This window comes from Adiantum capillus-veneris, chromosome 2 (assembly GCF_014529385.1).
Source record: "Adiantum capillus-veneris isolate H3 chromosome 2, ASM1452938v2, whole genome shotgun sequence".
Classification (NCBI taxonomy): Eukaryota; Viridiplantae; Streptophyta; class Polypodiopsida; order Polypodiales; family Pteridaceae; genus Adiantum; species Adiantum capillus-veneris.
In genome coordinates, this window is record NC_140932.1 from 103,174,024 (window position 1) to 103,191,162 (window position 17,139).

General features: G+C 40.8%; 2 pseudogenes; both read left to right on the forward strand.

Moving 5' to 3' along the window:
- The first annotated feature begins 1,728 nt into the window (after nucleotides 1–1,728).
- On the forward strand, nucleotides 1,729–3,072 carry LOC147463300 (uncharacterized; annotated as a pseudogene).
- A 2,363-nt stretch (nucleotides 3,073–5,435) lies between these two features.
- LOC147463301 (uncharacterized) lies at nucleotides 5,436–6,964 on the forward strand (annotated as a pseudogene).
- Nucleotides 6,965–17,139: the final 10,175 nt, after the last annotated feature.

A 17,139-nucleotide genomic window follows, 5' to 3' on the forward strand; every position in this document is an offset into this window, starting at 1 on the left:
GTATAAATCTTTACTAATTTAGTTTTTTTTTTAATCGTAATGTGAGAAAAATATCCACTGTGTTCTCATTGGAGTTCAAATTTTTGTATGCAGAGAATCGACCTACGCACCCTACATGCATTTTTCGAATTGAGTGAAACGACAACGATTCTCGAAGTTCTCGACCGTGAGCGGGGTGTCGTCGACAAAGACAAGCTCTTTTGCGTCTTTTTTTTCTCAAGTAGGTACAACTTAACTGTCTACTTTGCACCATGGCTCTCTCTTTTGCACTCACGCACATAGTTTGCAAATCATTCTCACATAGAAATTCAGATAAATTCACATCCATGTATGCGTACAAATATCTGCCAAAAGGCTTAAATTAAAATCAAAGAGATTGTTTTAAAAAAAACTTTGTTTCAACAAGTCTTTCATGTGCCTTTTTATTTAGGGTTGGTTGTTGTGGATCTCACACACACAAACGTATAGTTAAAAAAACGAGCTAGCAAAAAGATATTTGAACAATAGCTCGATCTCTTAATTTGACAATGTTATGTTTTGTCAATTCAATTTGAACCATGCTCGTGTCTCTTAGATACAAAGCAAAAAGGATTTTATATTATAAGCATCTTCGGTGCTAGGTTATTGTGAATCATGAAGCACGTGTACACATGTACGTAACTCAGAAATAAAAACAAATATGAACATTTTTTAAAATTTACACAATTAATTACATATCCTTTACATAAGAGCGACGTCTAGCCGTGGCATAGTCATGACTCTTGAAGAGGTTTATGTCATGCTTAGATTTTGCTGAGACTAAGTACGAGTACTCATTCTACTGCCGCCTTTGAGTGGGTCATTCCCATACTGACACACGCATGTTAGTAATAAATTAGGTTTGAATGCACGGTGCTCATTCTTGTCAACATGCATATGTAGGTTATGGCTCGACAGGAAGTAGTAGAAGAACTAGTTGCTGAGATAGCCTATCATCTTGAAGGGATGATCGTTTGGCCAGAGAAACACTTTTATGTCTTTGGGAGAGAAAGGCCACCGATACGCATTTCAAGAATAGTTATAGATGACACCAATTGGTGGCCCGAGAATATGGCTTTAGTGCTTCTGAAGGAAACCTTAAATCCAGTTGATTATTACAAAGTAGTTTTCCATGATGTAAATTCCATATCTCCAAGGATTTTAAGTGATAGGCTTGCTGTGATTAAAAGCCTTGTTCCGAGCAAGAAATTGTGTCTTGCATGAATGTATACATCATCTATGTTAAAAGACTCTACAAGCGTGTTCAGATTAGTCTTTTAATGTATGTCGCTCTTTAATTATTAAAGTTGCACAATGCTGCAAAGTTTTATCTAATTTGTATCTGCGACTTAAAGTATGTGGTACTATAGCCTTTTACACTAGCATCAAGTGTTGATGTGGTTTTTGGGCCACTATAGTCCTTGTAACCATGGCTAATGACAAATAGGTGAAACAGGCATACATGGCTTCCACCTCCAAGACCTTCAAGTGTACATGTACGTATAATGTTTATTTACACCGGAAGGATATCAAATGCTGAGTAGAAGCACATTTTTTCAACATAGAAAGCAGGAGACACTCCATAAAATTCACCCAGATTTCAATCATAACAGAAATCTTGAAGCCCTTCAGGGTCAATCACCTAACGTGAATGATCCTGATAGTACACCACCTCTCCAGAGTGCATTCAACAATGACACCACACGAAGAATGTGGTGTACATGTTCTACATTTTGCCAGGGTGGAAAATATGTTGGGAAAACGACATTTTTCATGCATGCACAACTAAGGAGTGTTGCAGGCAGTCTAGCAAGTGAGCTTGGGTTTGTAAATGGAGAAGATGTGGAGGTAAGGCACTTTGATGACAATGTACCAGACATGGAAGCATCAAATGCCTCTTTGAATGTGGAAGAGGGCTTTCAAGAGGGCATAGATTTGAGATCAACAAATACAACTAGAGCAGGTGAAGATTGCCAACAACCTACTGGTCCAAATCATGCACCACTTGGAATTGCGATTTTATCAAAGATCATTCAGTTTCAGACATTGTGGGATGAATATCAAGTTCCCATTAGCGGTCAAGATGAAATGCTTCGTCTACTATTCAGTGACATGGGAGGGGCTAGAATAGGCAAGCATGACTCCACTAGAGAAGATCCAAGTTTGAGCAAAATCTTGGTTCGACTTGAAGAAGATTGGGATGGTTTTTTGTTTTGATAATTATAGGGTGCCTGCTAGCTGGGAGCAGTTGCAGTCGCTATTTCAAGGGCTTGGTATGGTACAACCTCTTTGATACAGAGTCTGCATGGGTGAAGAAGGGAATCGCCATGAGCCAGAGCTCTTACATCCAAGCAAGGAGGACAACTATGAAGGATGTAGTGTGGAAATTTGTGCATGCATTAATAACATTAGAAAAAGGAAAGCAAAGCGTGATTGCTTGGCATGTTGTGAAAGGTGCCCAAGTTGTCTCAAGCCTCGCAAGGAGACACTAGCCTTTGATTATCTCCCAATTGGAAGACAAATTGAGCTTATGTTGAAAAGTCATTCTTTGTGCCATGGCATGCTCTCCATGTGGAGAAACCAAGACAAATGGTTGGGAAAGCCACCTGAACTACAACCGGAGTCTATCCATGATTTTTGGGATGGCGCAAAGTGTCGTATAGTCCAACACTTTTGGGACCCACAGCAGACATTTGAGCTTCCAGTTATCTGTACAACCCCAGGGTGTAATAAGGTGTACACAACGTTTCCCCCTTCATCCCGTTCGCCGGAGATTCAACAAGGGTGGAATGAGCAAACTCAAGAATATATTTTCGTGTGTAGAGATTGTCGCAGACGTAGAGTCTCTAGTAAGAAATCGATTGAGGTATGGTTTTAGAATTACTGGCATGGTATTTTTATTTGCTTTCTTTTCTCATTTTTTGTGTATTTTCATATGGCATAATAATTTTCCAGGGAGATCCCCGTAACCTGGCACTTCTGCTGCATTGGGATGGGTTCCAGTCCTCTCGTACCACAAAGAAAGACAGTGGGGTTGTAGAGATCAAAATTTGAACATGGGAAAGTCTTACAGCGTTAGTGTACTCCCATTTAGCTCCAAGAAAGTGGCCCGAAACAATAGTGGTCTATTTGGTGCTTTTCTACATCCTCTTATGGAGGAATTGCAAGACTTGTTCATGTCAGGAATAAAAGTACACTACAACTACGATGTCAACAAAATCTTTGGCATGGGAACTGAATGGCAACAAACATGCATATTACGCGGGATGCTTATGATGGTAAGTGGAGACCAACCTGCCCAATGCAAAATAGGACTCTTCAAGGATGGTGGCAAGGAGGGTTGTCGAAGAGACAAGCCCAAAGCAACTCTTGATGCTAGTAATCCAATGTATAGAGGGCAATATGTTTATGATGGTAATAGACGACAAGCAAGATATCCACCAACAAAACGCTCCATTTTGGAAATGTCCAATGCAGTAACTCAGGCCAGAAGAGCAACCTCTCAAACTCAAAGAGAGACTAATCTTGCACATGCAGGACTATCTGGAGAGTCAGTGCTATGGAAGTTCTTTGACTTATATGGATTTGACTTGTCACGTGACTTGGTGTATGATACAATGCATGTTCTTCCATTGAATTTGTTTAGTAAATATACATCAAATGTCATGCGAGGATTGCAAAATGAATCGAAAAGGAAGGTGGATGAATGTTGCAAGCTTGTATACAAGCTTGCACCACCATCAATTCGCAATGGCAGGTGGCCACACACTCCTAGCAAGCACTTTGAAGGTTTTAAGGCAGAGGAAAGTCAAAAATTTGTTCAGTGGTGTCTGCCATATGTATTGAGTGTCATCACGAGGTATCAAGACCCATGTATGAGCTTGGTCTTCTCCTAATAGACATTGCCCACACATTTTACAATTTTAGTCGTGAGAAGGGCTGGACAAAGGAGATTATCGAGATGATGCGATCATTGTTCTCATCTTGGCGAGTAAGGAGCAAGGAATTCTTTGGTCCAAACTCTTCACCATTGGAGCATGTTGCTAGGAATGGGGAATTGCTTGATGACATTATCAGGCATGGATCTCATGATGTATATTGGTGTCACATTTTTGAAAGGATGGTCTCCATATATATGGGAGTAAAGACAATTTTTTTAAAAAAATGAGATAACTTATGTCCACTTTTACAAGCATGTTTTGTTTACATGGGTTACTCGCATGCTTCAAGAGGAGAAGGATGGATTCCTGCCACACGAGAGGAATTTGTCATTCTTACACCAAAGGTTGATACTCCCATATGATTTCACTCTACTGCATCCTATGAGTCCACAATGCTCTATCTTCCATGAAAAGAGGCTCTTGGAACTCTCATCTCTAACAAGAGCCCAGGGAGCTATGGCATAAGATTTTGGCAGATTATGAACCGGCTTACTGCCACAACATGATTAGAGAGAAAGGGATTGGTATAACCAAGAAGAAACGCACAAAGAGATGCCTTTCAGATGAGGAGAAAAGGTACTTTCAGCAACTATGGGCAATGACAGTTAGCGAAGGTGAAAATACTCTTGTCACAACCTACCAAAAGATACTTTACCAGGGTGAGGCTTTTAAAGTTGGTGACCATGTGACTGTAAAGCAAGACAATGGTGATATTGATGCTCTTCCTGTAGGGCATTGGAAGGCCAAAATAAAAACATTGTTCTCTATTGAGCACAATGGTTACTATTATTTGTATTTTGGGGCAGAGTATTATAGACAATGCATATCCTCACAGAATGGGGTTAACAAACTAATAGTTCATCATGCAACTGGAATGAGCATTGTACAACAACAAAGTATGCCATACACTTGGGATTGTGTAAGACCAATCTCATCTTTGATGCATAAGTTCATACCTCTTTCGTTGACAGGTAACAGGCTAGTAGCGTATGAGGTGAAGGATTTGATTCAAAGAAAGCGGCTTACGACTCTCGGAGAGATCGGACATGCACCCCCTTGGTTAGAGGTTGGTGATATCGTTCTAGCAACCAAAAGTGATGGTGAAGATGATCTTGTACATGCAGTTGTTAGAGAGATTGACCAGCAGGGCAAAAAATGCAAATTAGCCTGGCTAGTACGTGATAGTTCTAATCATTGTACATGGAGGATACAAAGCCAGCAGTACGAAGAGAGGGATTGGAACTCATGCAAAGTAGTGATACATGACTTTATTGTAGTTAGTAGGAGGTGCATGTCTTCAAGAAGTGGTGCACAATTAAATTTGCCAGTAGTTTGGAGATGCACAAGTGCTTAGCCTTTGATGTATCTAACATTTGAATACTTTAATTGATTGGAAAAAATGTTTTGTTCTTGTTTTTAAGTTTTGTTCACACTTTATATGATTTAAGGTTTAACTTGTGACATTGTAGCTATTACATGGCTTCTCCATCTGAAACAATGTCTCTCAAAGAGACAATAGCAATGCTAGAGAAAAGGGTAAAAGAGCTAGAATCAAGTGGTGGAGAGTCCTCTAAGGCTGATCATAAGAATAGTATGGCAGCTAGAAGATTGTCTCAAAGGCATAGCAAGGCTATACAAGTTGCAAAGGAAGACACAGTTGAAAAACCAGTTCCGACATACGAGCAACTCTTTCGCTTCCCACTCAAGAAAAGTGATAGAGATCCAACACTCTTTTATGGAAAAGAGTTCCTTGCAAAGTATTATGCTGACAGTGTACATGCAGTTCATTGCTCCAATCTGAGAACTGTTAGAGGTTGGATGAAAGCATTTGATTCCAAGCTTTGTGACCTACGACACAATCTAGAGGGGAAGGATGAACTTGTGAGCTTCATTCAAGAGCACCATGATGAAATTGAGGAGATGAGGTTCTGTGGTGCAGAGTACCTTTGGAAAGTGGAGGACATCTACACATTCTGCTTGCGTCACAGGCAAGCAAAGCGAAAGAATGAAAAGAAAAAATCAACGCTGGTCAATACCACAAATTTAATATCTATAAGCCACATTATCATTAATTTTTCATAGTTTTTAGCTATCATAGTAAGATTGATTATGTGAAGTTGTGCATTGTAGGGAACCGACTTAGTGAATGCAAAGGCGGAAGACAAAGAAAAACAACTTGTGGGAGTTTCTACATCTTTTAATTTTTTATTTTTTTTTAGTTAAAGTTACTTAGAAATGTTATACAATTGCAGATTGAGGAAAATCATTTACAACCTATCAATGAGGATGTGTATCATCCTCATATTGACTTTGAGAAAGACTAGAACTATTCAAAGGAAATTTTCACTGGCGTGCAAGTTGAAGCCCTTCTAGATGTATGTTTACACAACTTATACTATCTCGAATTATTTTGTACACTTTCTTGAATGTAGTTATTTATTATTAGGATGTAGAAGGAGAGGAAGAGGCTTTGGCTTCAAATGGTTCTTTCTTGGCTCTTATTCGAGATGTCCCAAATGTATGTCTATGTGATTGCCCTTTACAATAATTAAACTAGATATAGAATTAATGTGTTTTATTTTGAGAACATGCAAAGGTTGGACTCATTAAAGAACAAATGGATTTTGAGAGCTCTCATGAGGAAAATCAAGTGGATGTGAGCTCTAGAAAGAGCAAGCGTGCACCTAAGGTTTACTCACATATTTTACCTTATATATATTTCATATCCTTGTATGCTTTGAGCTTTAACTTAAGTTTTTTGATGCAGTGGAATCAAAAGATGATGGATATGATGCAGACTAAAAAGGCAAAAAAAGATTGCACCAAGAAAAAGGTAGTTGTTATCAATTGCCCAAATGTTCATAGTCTAGAGCTCTAACTGAACTTTTATGCTTTCAATTTTCTATGCATGCAGAGTGTATTGAAGAACGTTCTTGATGAGAGTGTTACTCTTCAAAACACAAAAGCCTTCAATGAACTCTCAAATGGGCTGCATGAATATGTAAGGAGATTGACTTTAGTTGTACTCATCTTTTGGCATCGATTAAGCTTTTTCAATTAAGTAGTGACTTTTTACAATTGAACTTTTATTTAGGATATGAACTTTCGATAAAGACGACCAAGAGACGATTTTAATCAAGTTTTTAGAGGTTCCAATAGTTGATGCATTGTATCTTACACTAAAGGATAGTTTCAATCTAGCAAAGCGTAGTACGGATTTCACAGGAGATCGTCAAGAGCAAAGTATGGATGGCATGCACTCATCATTTGTGGTGTACCTTTTGGCCACAAACAAAGTTAGAATTTCCAAATGCGACTCTTCTCCACTAAGTGTGGATGATGTAATTGTGGTTGAGTGATTCTATGCTGATTTGTTTATTTTAATGTAACCTTGAAACCCAAAGAAAGGGTGAACATTCTAGCGTCAACTATTTTCAATTATTAAATTTATGACTTAGATTGAATTCTTCAAAAAGCTATTGTGAGTTACTCTTATACATCGTTCTTTTCTTATGAGCTAGTCTCTATTCCAAATACCCATGCATAATGAGTTTGATGCAAAGATTTAATTTCTTTGATGCAAGATCTACGATACATTTGTGAGATTTGTTATTATAATATTATTATTTTAATTATAAAGTCAATAAATTTGTTTATAATACAAAAGTTAAATTTATGTTATTCACTTATGTGACTCTTTTTGTCTAGCTATTGTATTAGATTGTGTAAATAAAACTAACATGAATATTACTATATAGATTTTCTTCCGTTCCAATTACTATGTAGTTTTTCTTGTGCATATGTTGGTCAAAAAGCTATATAGTTTTTTTTTGTGCGTGTTGGTCAAAAAGCTACATAGTTTATTATGTGGGTCATTTTTACCGCATATATATATATAATAAAAGGTTTCGTTTTTACTAGTTTGATAGGAAAGTCTTTTTTTTTGCTATGTAGGAATTGAATTAAAGTTCCTTGTGGGAGTAGAAAAGGATCAAGCAACCCACAGTCGGTGAGGAACAACAGTTTTGAAGTCGAGCAGCAAAACCTCAAATTTTGAAGTGTTGTAGAATCCTGAAGACGCTCGTGAGAGCAAGTGTTTGCTAGACAATGCTCATGGGTAGTAAACTTGAGAGCATTGGAGAGCTTGAAGGAATCGTGCCTTAGAGAAACTTTGGAAGGCAAAGAGAGTAGGTGAAATCAAACTCTAGCAAGGTAAGCAAGAGAGGGATAGTCAATTCTGGGTAGTCCTGGTTTGGAGAAGAGCATTGAGCAGGGATCAGAAGCAGTGAATTGTGCAGGTCAAGAGCAAATTGAAGGCATCAAGAAGACTTGAGGAGGGGAATTGAAAACATTGCAAGGAGGGAGAGCTTGGGGATCTGTAGGAGTCAAACAAGCTTGAAAAGTGAAATGTTGAGCAAGTTGAAACCAAATCCAATAGCATGGAGAAAGGCTTTGGGTGCTTGTGCTTGTGTGCGCAGACACACACACACACACACACACACACACACAATATCAAAAGCAACCACAGAGAAATTTGGCAAAGAAGTGAAAAATTAAGCAATTTTTTCTTCTCTTTAAGGGTGTGTTCACACACACACACACACACACACACACTCAATGGCTCTCCATCAACGCTTGTGCCTGGCATAGAGAGAGTGAGAGAAATAGATTCTCTCCAAATGGGAGCCTGGTATGTGAATATAGCTCTCCCCGGCCTTGATGGCATCTTGATGACTTTGGCGATGGATTTTCATGACTTTGGTGCATAGAGTGTTACCATATACATGTGGTAGTGATGTGTGTGAACACACTAGGACCGCCGGGGCATTTTTTCCCTCTTTAGGAGGTTTTTCCCCCCGTGCATTGTATATACGCCCATCACTCTAGGGCTATCTATCTTTCCATTGCACACTAAGTAACACACTCTCTATTGTGTGCCTTGAGCTTCCTTCGTCTTCTCCAAGCTGTGTGTGTTTCTCTGCAACCCTAATTCCAACAATTGGTATCAGAGCAGGTCACGTCCTCCCGGGCTTAGTCGCCAGCTGCTCCAGCACACGCCTGCTCACTTTCTCCGATTTCAGTGAGCTTTTGCGAGCGTTCGCAGGTCAACAAATATTTTGGAACGAATCGAATAGCTCGGTCTGCTCAGAATTTTGATTTGGGCTCATTTCGGCCTCCGTTTTCACTACAGGCAGTACTGCACATGCTATTTCGTCATTTTGTGCTGAATTTTTGTCAGTGCCAATTTCTGCATAACAGGTGCCTTATAGTCTTCTACGGTTTGTGCTATATAGCACAGGTTGTTCCCGCTCCGTTTCTCCTATTTTCGGGCAGTTTTCACATCAGGTGCAGCATTTACCATGGCTGACAACAACAACACAGATGTGTTCAAGATGTTTGTTGCTGAGGATAGGTTGGATGGGGACAACTACCCTATGTGGGCTTATATGATGCAACATGTTCTTGTGTCAAAAGGTGTCTGGAACATTGTGCAGGGCATTGATGTACGTCCTGGTTCTGAGGATGTAGGCGATGTTGAGGATGTTGCAGGTCTTGCTGCAAGGATTGCAGCTGTTAGAGTTGTTTTGCCTACGGCAGAACAAGCTCGTTGGGATGTTAAGGATGCGCAAGCTCATGCATTAATTGCGTTTTCTGTGAAGCGCACCATTGTTCCTCACATCCGTTCAGCAAAATCTGCAAAACAGGCTTGGGATATTTTAGCAGGTCTTTATGCAAGCCGCAATGAGGCTAAAATTGCTTTGCTGCGTAAAGAGCTGGAGTCGAAGATTATGCATGAGGAAGATGATATGGACACTTTCCTTGCTAGTGTCAAGGATATCAATGAGCAGCTTATTTCTGCAGGTGAAGTCATTTCAGACAGTTCCCTTGTGCAGACTGTTCTTGATGCCTTACCAGATTCCTACCAGACATTTGCTAGTACTTGGAGACTGATGACCCAAGGAAATCCAGAAGTTGTCAAGTTTGATGCATTATGCACATTGTTGTTGCAAGAGTCACTGTCCAGAAAAAACAGGACTAGACAGCGTGCAGTTGAACAGGCTTTTATTGCTTCTCAAAGAAAGGGTGGTAACAGCAATGCAGCCACTTCTTATGGTTCTGCTGCGAGTGGCAAAAATTATGTTCCTAATGCTTCTGCTGGCAGTACTTCATCTGGCAATTCTGGTGATAAGGGCAAAAAGAAGATGCGTTGCCATTATTGTAAAGCCAATGATCACTTGATCAAGTCGTGTCCTAAGTTGAAGGCCAAAGAGGCTAAGAAGAAAGAGGGTGGTTCCACTGCGAATGCTGGTTCCACTACAAATGCAGCCATTGTTGAGTCTTCTGTGAAAGGAGACTGTGTTGCTGATGTTGATGCAGAATGGGCTTTTAGCGTAGAGTGCACTTACAATCCTCCTGTCCATGATGCATGCTTGTCAGTTGCTGCAGATTCACATGTGTGGTATTTCGACAGTGGTGCTACAAAGCACATTACCTCACATCGTGAATTGTTTACCTCTCTCGAGTCTTTCCCTCATGGGAATTCAGTCACTTGTGCCAACAACGCCTCTTATCCAGTTCAGGGAGTTGGAAAGATTGTGCTCACTGCTGCTAATGGCAGTTCCTTCACACTTGTTGATGCACTTTATGTACATGGGATCAAGAAGAATCTCTTGTCTGTATCCGCACTTGCTAGACTTGGACTTGTAGTCAAATTTGTGGATGACAGATGTACAGTTCATGATCTCAGTTTTGGTGATGAAATTGTTGCATCTGGGCTTTTGTGTCGTGGGTTGTATAAGCTCACTTTGTATGACAAGTGTGGACAAAATTTTGCAAATTCTGTTGCAGATTCAAGGGCTATTTCAGATGAAAAACTTTGGCATGCACGTTTTGGTCATCTGAATTTTGCCAGTTTGCTGTGTTTGCAGAAATCTGATATGGTTGCTTCTTTGCCGCCTCTTGAAGCACCTGTCAAACATATTTGTGAAGGCTGTATTTTGGGTAAGATGCAGCGTTCTAAGTTTCCAAAGGATGGTTCAGTTCGGGCCACATGCAGGTTGCAGCTTGTGTATAGTGATGTTTGTGGGCCCATGCAAACTCCGTCCTTGGGAAATTACCTGTACTTCGTGACTTTCATTGATGATTACTCCAGGCATGCATGGGTATTTCCGCTTAAAGCAAAGTCCGAAGTTTTTATGTGCTTCAAACAATTTCTGGCTATGGCTGAAAATGTCTCGAAATGTACTATGGGCACCCTCCGTTCCGATCGAGGAGGGGAGTATATGTCTCATGAATTTAATGCATTTCTGGCTAGTTGTGGGATAAAACACCAATGTACAGTGCCTTATACACCTCAGCAAAATGGTGTTGCTGAGAGGAAAAACAAGTCACTGACGGAAATGGCACGATGTATGGTCAAAAGTCAAGCTTTGTCGCATTCTTTTTGGCTTGAGTCCATCATGTGTGCCACTTATGTACTTAACAGGTGTCCTACGAAAGCTTTGCAATCTATTACTCCATATGAAGCATGGCATGATAGAAAGCCTTCTATTGAGCACATGTGTGTTTTTGGTTGTTTGGCATATGCTTTGGTGCCACAAGTGCAGTGCAGAAAATTGGATGATAAGTGTGTCAAATGTATTTTTGTTGGTTATAGTGTTGAAAGCAAAGGTTACAGGTTGTATCATCCGCAAAAAAAACGTATTCTGGTTTCACGGGATGTAGTGTTTGTGGAAGATTCTGTTCAGCCCTTGCTGTCATGTACTAGAGACAGTAATGTAAGCTCACAGGACATTTATGACACTTTGTTGCCTCTTTTCAGTGGTGGAAATACGAATGTAAGTTCCAATGAGGCAAATGTACACCCTATGGGGGTTTCTGAAAATGTTTTAGATCAGCCTATTACTGATGCAGATGTACATGATGTACTTGATGAGGAAAGGGTTGAAAATGAGCAGGCTAGAGGTATGCCAAAATGGCTGGTGCACACTTTGCGTGATAGAAAATTGGATGCACCTTTGTCTAGTCGTATTCGTTCAGGCTCTCGACATGCATCTTATGCATCAGATTGTTATGCTTTGGCTGTGTCTAGCTTACATGATGTTGAGGAGCCTCTGACTTTTGATGAAGCACAGAATTCAAAAAATTGGATGGCTGCCATGCAATCAGAATATGATGCACTTATAGAAAATGACACATGGACTTTATGTGATTTGCCTCCTGGCAAAAAGGCCATTGGTACAAAGTGGGTTTACAAGTTGAAACGCAAGCCGGATGGTGAGATTGATCGCCATAAGGCTCGACTTGTTGCAAAGGGTTATGCACAGCAAAAAGGCATAGATTATGAAGAGACTTTTGCTCCCACTTGTCGTATGACTACTGTGCGTTTTCTATGTGCATTGGCAGCTCATTTTGGTTGGGATGTATATCAATCAGACATTGTTATTGCTTTCTTGAATGGTGACATATTTGAGGAAGTTTATGTAACGCAGCCTCGCGGTTTTGTCATAAAAGGACAAGAGGACAAAGTGTGCAAATGTAACAAGGCTTTGTATGGGTTGAAGCAATCTCCTCGTGCTTGGTATGAGAAAGCTGACACTCATTTGGTCAAACAAGGCTTTCGTAATAGTCCAACAGAAAGCACATTGTATGTAAAGCGTGAGGGTGATGTATTTCTCATCGTGGTTCTTTATGTTGATGATTTGCTGATCACTGGACCAAATGAGAGACATATTGCTGAATTTAAGGCTGATTTGAATGCTACTTTCAAGATGAAAGATTTGGGTCTGTTGCATCATTACTTGGGTATACAGTTTAAGCAGTGTGATGGTGGTATTGCCTTGTGTCAGAAAAGTTACATACAGACATTGCTATGTAAGTTTGGACTTGAGGATTGCAAACCTATTGCCACTCCCATGGAAACAGGTTTGAAGTTGAGTCTACATGATGCCGGCGATCCTGCTGATGTCACTCTTTACCAAACTGTTGTTGGCTGCCTCATTTATGTATGCAACACGAGGCCGGATATTCAGTTTGCAGTCTCACAGGTCAACAGATTTATGCATAGCCCAGGGTCTAAGCATTGGTAGGCTGTCAAGAGGATTTTCCGCTACCTTAGTGGCACTTTACATCTTCGCTTGTTTTATCCCAAGGGGGGATCATTGCCGCCAGACTTACATGCTTTTTCGGACTCAGATTGGGCTGGTTGTTCTGACACGCGAGTGTCCACAAGTGGTTTTTGTTTCATGCTTGGCAGTTCATGTATATCATGGTTGAGCAAGAAGCAACCTACTGTGGCCACTTCGAGTTGTGAGGCTGAGTACAGGGCAGTCTTCACAGCTACGGTTGAGTGTGTATGGCTCAGACGCCTTATGGCTGATTTGGGTGTTGGACAGGACACTGCCAACACTATCTACGCTGACAGTCAGAGCGCATTGGCAGTTGCGAGGAACCCAGTTTTTCATGCTCGCACAAAGCACATTGAGGTGCATTACCACTATGTCAGGGAGAGTCTCTCAGCAGGAGAGATCAGCTTGGCTTATGTGCCAACACAGGACAACCTTGCAGATCTTTTCACAAAGGCATTGTCTCATGAGAAGCTTGAAGCTTTCCGCAAAGCTTTGGGCTTACTCCCCTTTGTGGATTGATCCTGTCCTCAGGGCATGGCACTTCCCTTTACTCATGTGCCAGCTCTCGTTCACCGCATCACTCCAGGGGGGATTTGTTACCATATACATGTGGTAGTGATGTGTGTGAACACACTAGGACCGTCGGGGCATTTTTTCCCTCTTTAGGAGGTTTTTTCCCCCGTGCATTGTATATACGCCCATCACTCTAGGGCTATCTATCTTTCCATTGCACACTAAGTAACACACTCTCTATTGTGTGCCTTGAGCTTCCTTTGTCTTCTCCGAGCTGTGTGTGTTTCTCTGCAACCCTAATTCCAACATAGAGAGAGAGAGAGAGAGAGAGAGAGAGCATTGGTTTTCTCGGTGCTGAATATCGACGTTTGGCATCGACATTGGCAGTTTTCTCCACATTGGTGACACTTCTTGACGGAATTCCCATGAACTCACATTCCTGTAGACAATTTTTTTTTCCTCTGACACTGGCGTTCTCATGGATAGGTGATTTCCCCTATGCATGCTCAAAGATCGGCCCTAATTGACCTTTTTTGGGTCAGCAAATCTTGGATTTGCTGCTTCTATATAGAGAAATTTGTGCCGTCGAACTTTCTAATACTATAAATGTTTTTCTCAGTAAAGGATGCCATGTTTGCAAAACTTGAGCAGTATGGAGATAAGGCCAAACTTTATGGATAGGTGATTTCCCACGGATAGGTGATCTTTGATATCCACTTGTTTGCTTAATGACTAGGGTTACACCATCACCTTTTGGAATAGTTCATGGTCGATTCAAAAGGGAAATCTTGTGATTCTCAGGAGGTCAAAAACATGGAACACTTTACTTTATGTTTGTTTTGTGTGCAAAAGAGAATTGCATATCCATAGCCGAGCTGTTGCCTATTGAGTTGTGGCATAGCTAGATAGGCTATATGATCCAAAAGAGAATGAAATCAATAGCTCATTTTAGTTACTTGCCTATGTTGAATTATTTATACTTTTCTATGTGTGAACACTGCATTTATGGTAAAAAAACATTAGGAGCACCTCATCGCCATTGAATAGGAAGCATTTACAGCCACTAGAGCTTGTCCATAATGATGTGTGTAGTCCTATGCTAACCAACTCTTTGAGGGAAGCTAACTACTTTGTGACTTTCGTAGACGATTCCACTAGAATGGTGTGGGTGTATCCTTTGAGACATAAGAATCATATCTTCTCTACTTTCCAAAAATTCTTAGCATTGGTAGAGAATCAGTATGGCAAGAAGATCAAAAGCTTGAGGACATGTAATGGTGGAGAATATGTCTCCAAGGAGTTCAAGAATGTTTGTAGCAAGAGAGGTATTAAGAGGTAGCTTATTGCACCTTACACACCTAATCAGAATGGAATTGCAGAAAGGATAAATTGTATGATTCAGAAGTGAGTCACAACCATGCCTTCTATGGTAAATCTGACTCAAACCTTTTGGGTAGAGGTAGTACTTACAATAGTACATATAATCAATTAGTCACCTAGTATGCCATTGAATTACTAGATTCCATAGGAGCTGTGGTTCGGAAAGAAGCCACATTATGTTCATTTGCATGTCTTTGGTGGATGTGAGGCATATGCACATGTGCCCAAGGAGCTTTGGAAAATCTAGACCCAAAGTCACACAAGTGCATTTTCCTTGGTTATGGTGAAGATGGAGAGAAGGGATATCATCTCTGGCACACAAAATCTCAATTTGCAATTCACATGTTATCTTCAATGAGTCGAAGATGCACAAGAAACATATCAAAGAGGTTGAGCGTAGAAAAATCACATTCGAGGACATTCCTTTAGAATATATGGAAACTTAAAAGCCTAATGATATACCTTCCAAGCAGTGGCCCAATTGACAAGGCAAAGGGCAGTAGTCATGCTTTGAGATGATCTACTAGATCCTCACATCCACTCGAGCAGTTTTAGCCAAGGTTGGACTATGTCATGCTGACTCATTGTGGTGAGCCATCTGGCTACAAAGAAGCCATGCAAATGGATGACAAGGTCAAGTGGGAGCAGGCCATGCAATTTGAGTACAACTCGATCAATAGTAATGAGACATGGAACTTGGTTGAATTTTAAGAAGGCAACAAGGCTTTACCTTGCAAATGGGCTCACAAAAATAAATTTACATCTGATGATCCACAACCAAAGTGCAAGCTTTGGTTGGTTGTTAATGGATTCAAGTAGCAGAAAGGGAGTTGATTTTGATGAAATCTTCTCACTCTTGGTGACGATGACTACACTGTGTACAGTGCTTGGCCTAGTAGCCACATAGGACATGGAGATTGTCCAAATGGATGTGAAGACAACCTTTCTTCATAGGGATCTAGAAGAGGATGTTTACATGAATCAACTTGAAGGGTTTGAACATCCTAGCAAGGAGGAGCTTGTATGGAAACTCAAGAAAGCACTTTATGGCTTAAGGCAGGGTTCAAAGTGGTGGTGTCAAAACTGTGACGTTTTTATTGTTGAGCTTGGCACGGAAGTGGACAGAGTCGCGTATAGACATGGCAGAGAGAGAGAGAGAGAGAGAGAGAGAGAGAGAGAGAGAGAGAGAGAGAAACTTTACAAATGAAAGAGAGTTCATTTAGGCTTTTCTTGAGCCTTATAAAGGCTTTACAATAAGAGGTTTACACATGGATGATCCCCCAAATTGGGCTAACCCCAACAATCGCACCCTTCAGCCAAACTTGGCATAATTGTCATCTCAACGCCCCCTAGAACTAAACTCGTCACTCTCATGACACACAAAGTTTTAGGTTTACTCTCAACCAAAGGTTTTAGGTGTACCCAGAACCTGGCCCTACCAAGAGCCTCCCCTTCCTCATGGGTGGAGGTAAACGTAGCCGCCAAACATGGAGTTTTTGGTTTACTCCCAAACCCTAGAGTTTTTGGGTAACTCTAGCTAACCTTGGGTTTAGGTTTACCCAGTAACCTCATGAGACGTGACTCACAAAAAAAAGGGCTTCGCATTGGGAAGGTGTTACCGCCGACTACACTCACTTGTCGGGGCAGTGTCTAGTTCCGTACATCATAATCATAAAGATGAAGGGGAGTGGGGTTTGACCAAAACATCGTGTATAATACATATCATATGTACGTTCATTCCCAAATGAAATTCATATAGCAATCGTGTGAGCAACCTCTTGAAGTTAAAAGGTCGAATAAACTTTATTAAATATTTTAAAAAACAAAACACGTCATGGCTTGAACATCTTATTTCTATAAATACGTAAGTGCTGACGCGCCGTGTCACCGCCTTTTTGTGTGTGTGTGTGGAAACTGAGCATCACTGTCGTCTACAGCCCGTAGCATGTAGGCTCCATCTCCTTGCCCTTGGAGGGCTCATCGGCCCCAACACGGCTCTGTTTGCCCAAGCACGGCACCCCCCTGCTCTACCTTATGACACCATGCGAGCTCACTGTAGAGCTCCCTCTTGCCCGTCGATCGGCCACCACCTCTTTCTTACAATGGCATCATGACTGACTTCTATCTTTGCCCACGTAATTCTCTGAAGGTGTTGCCAC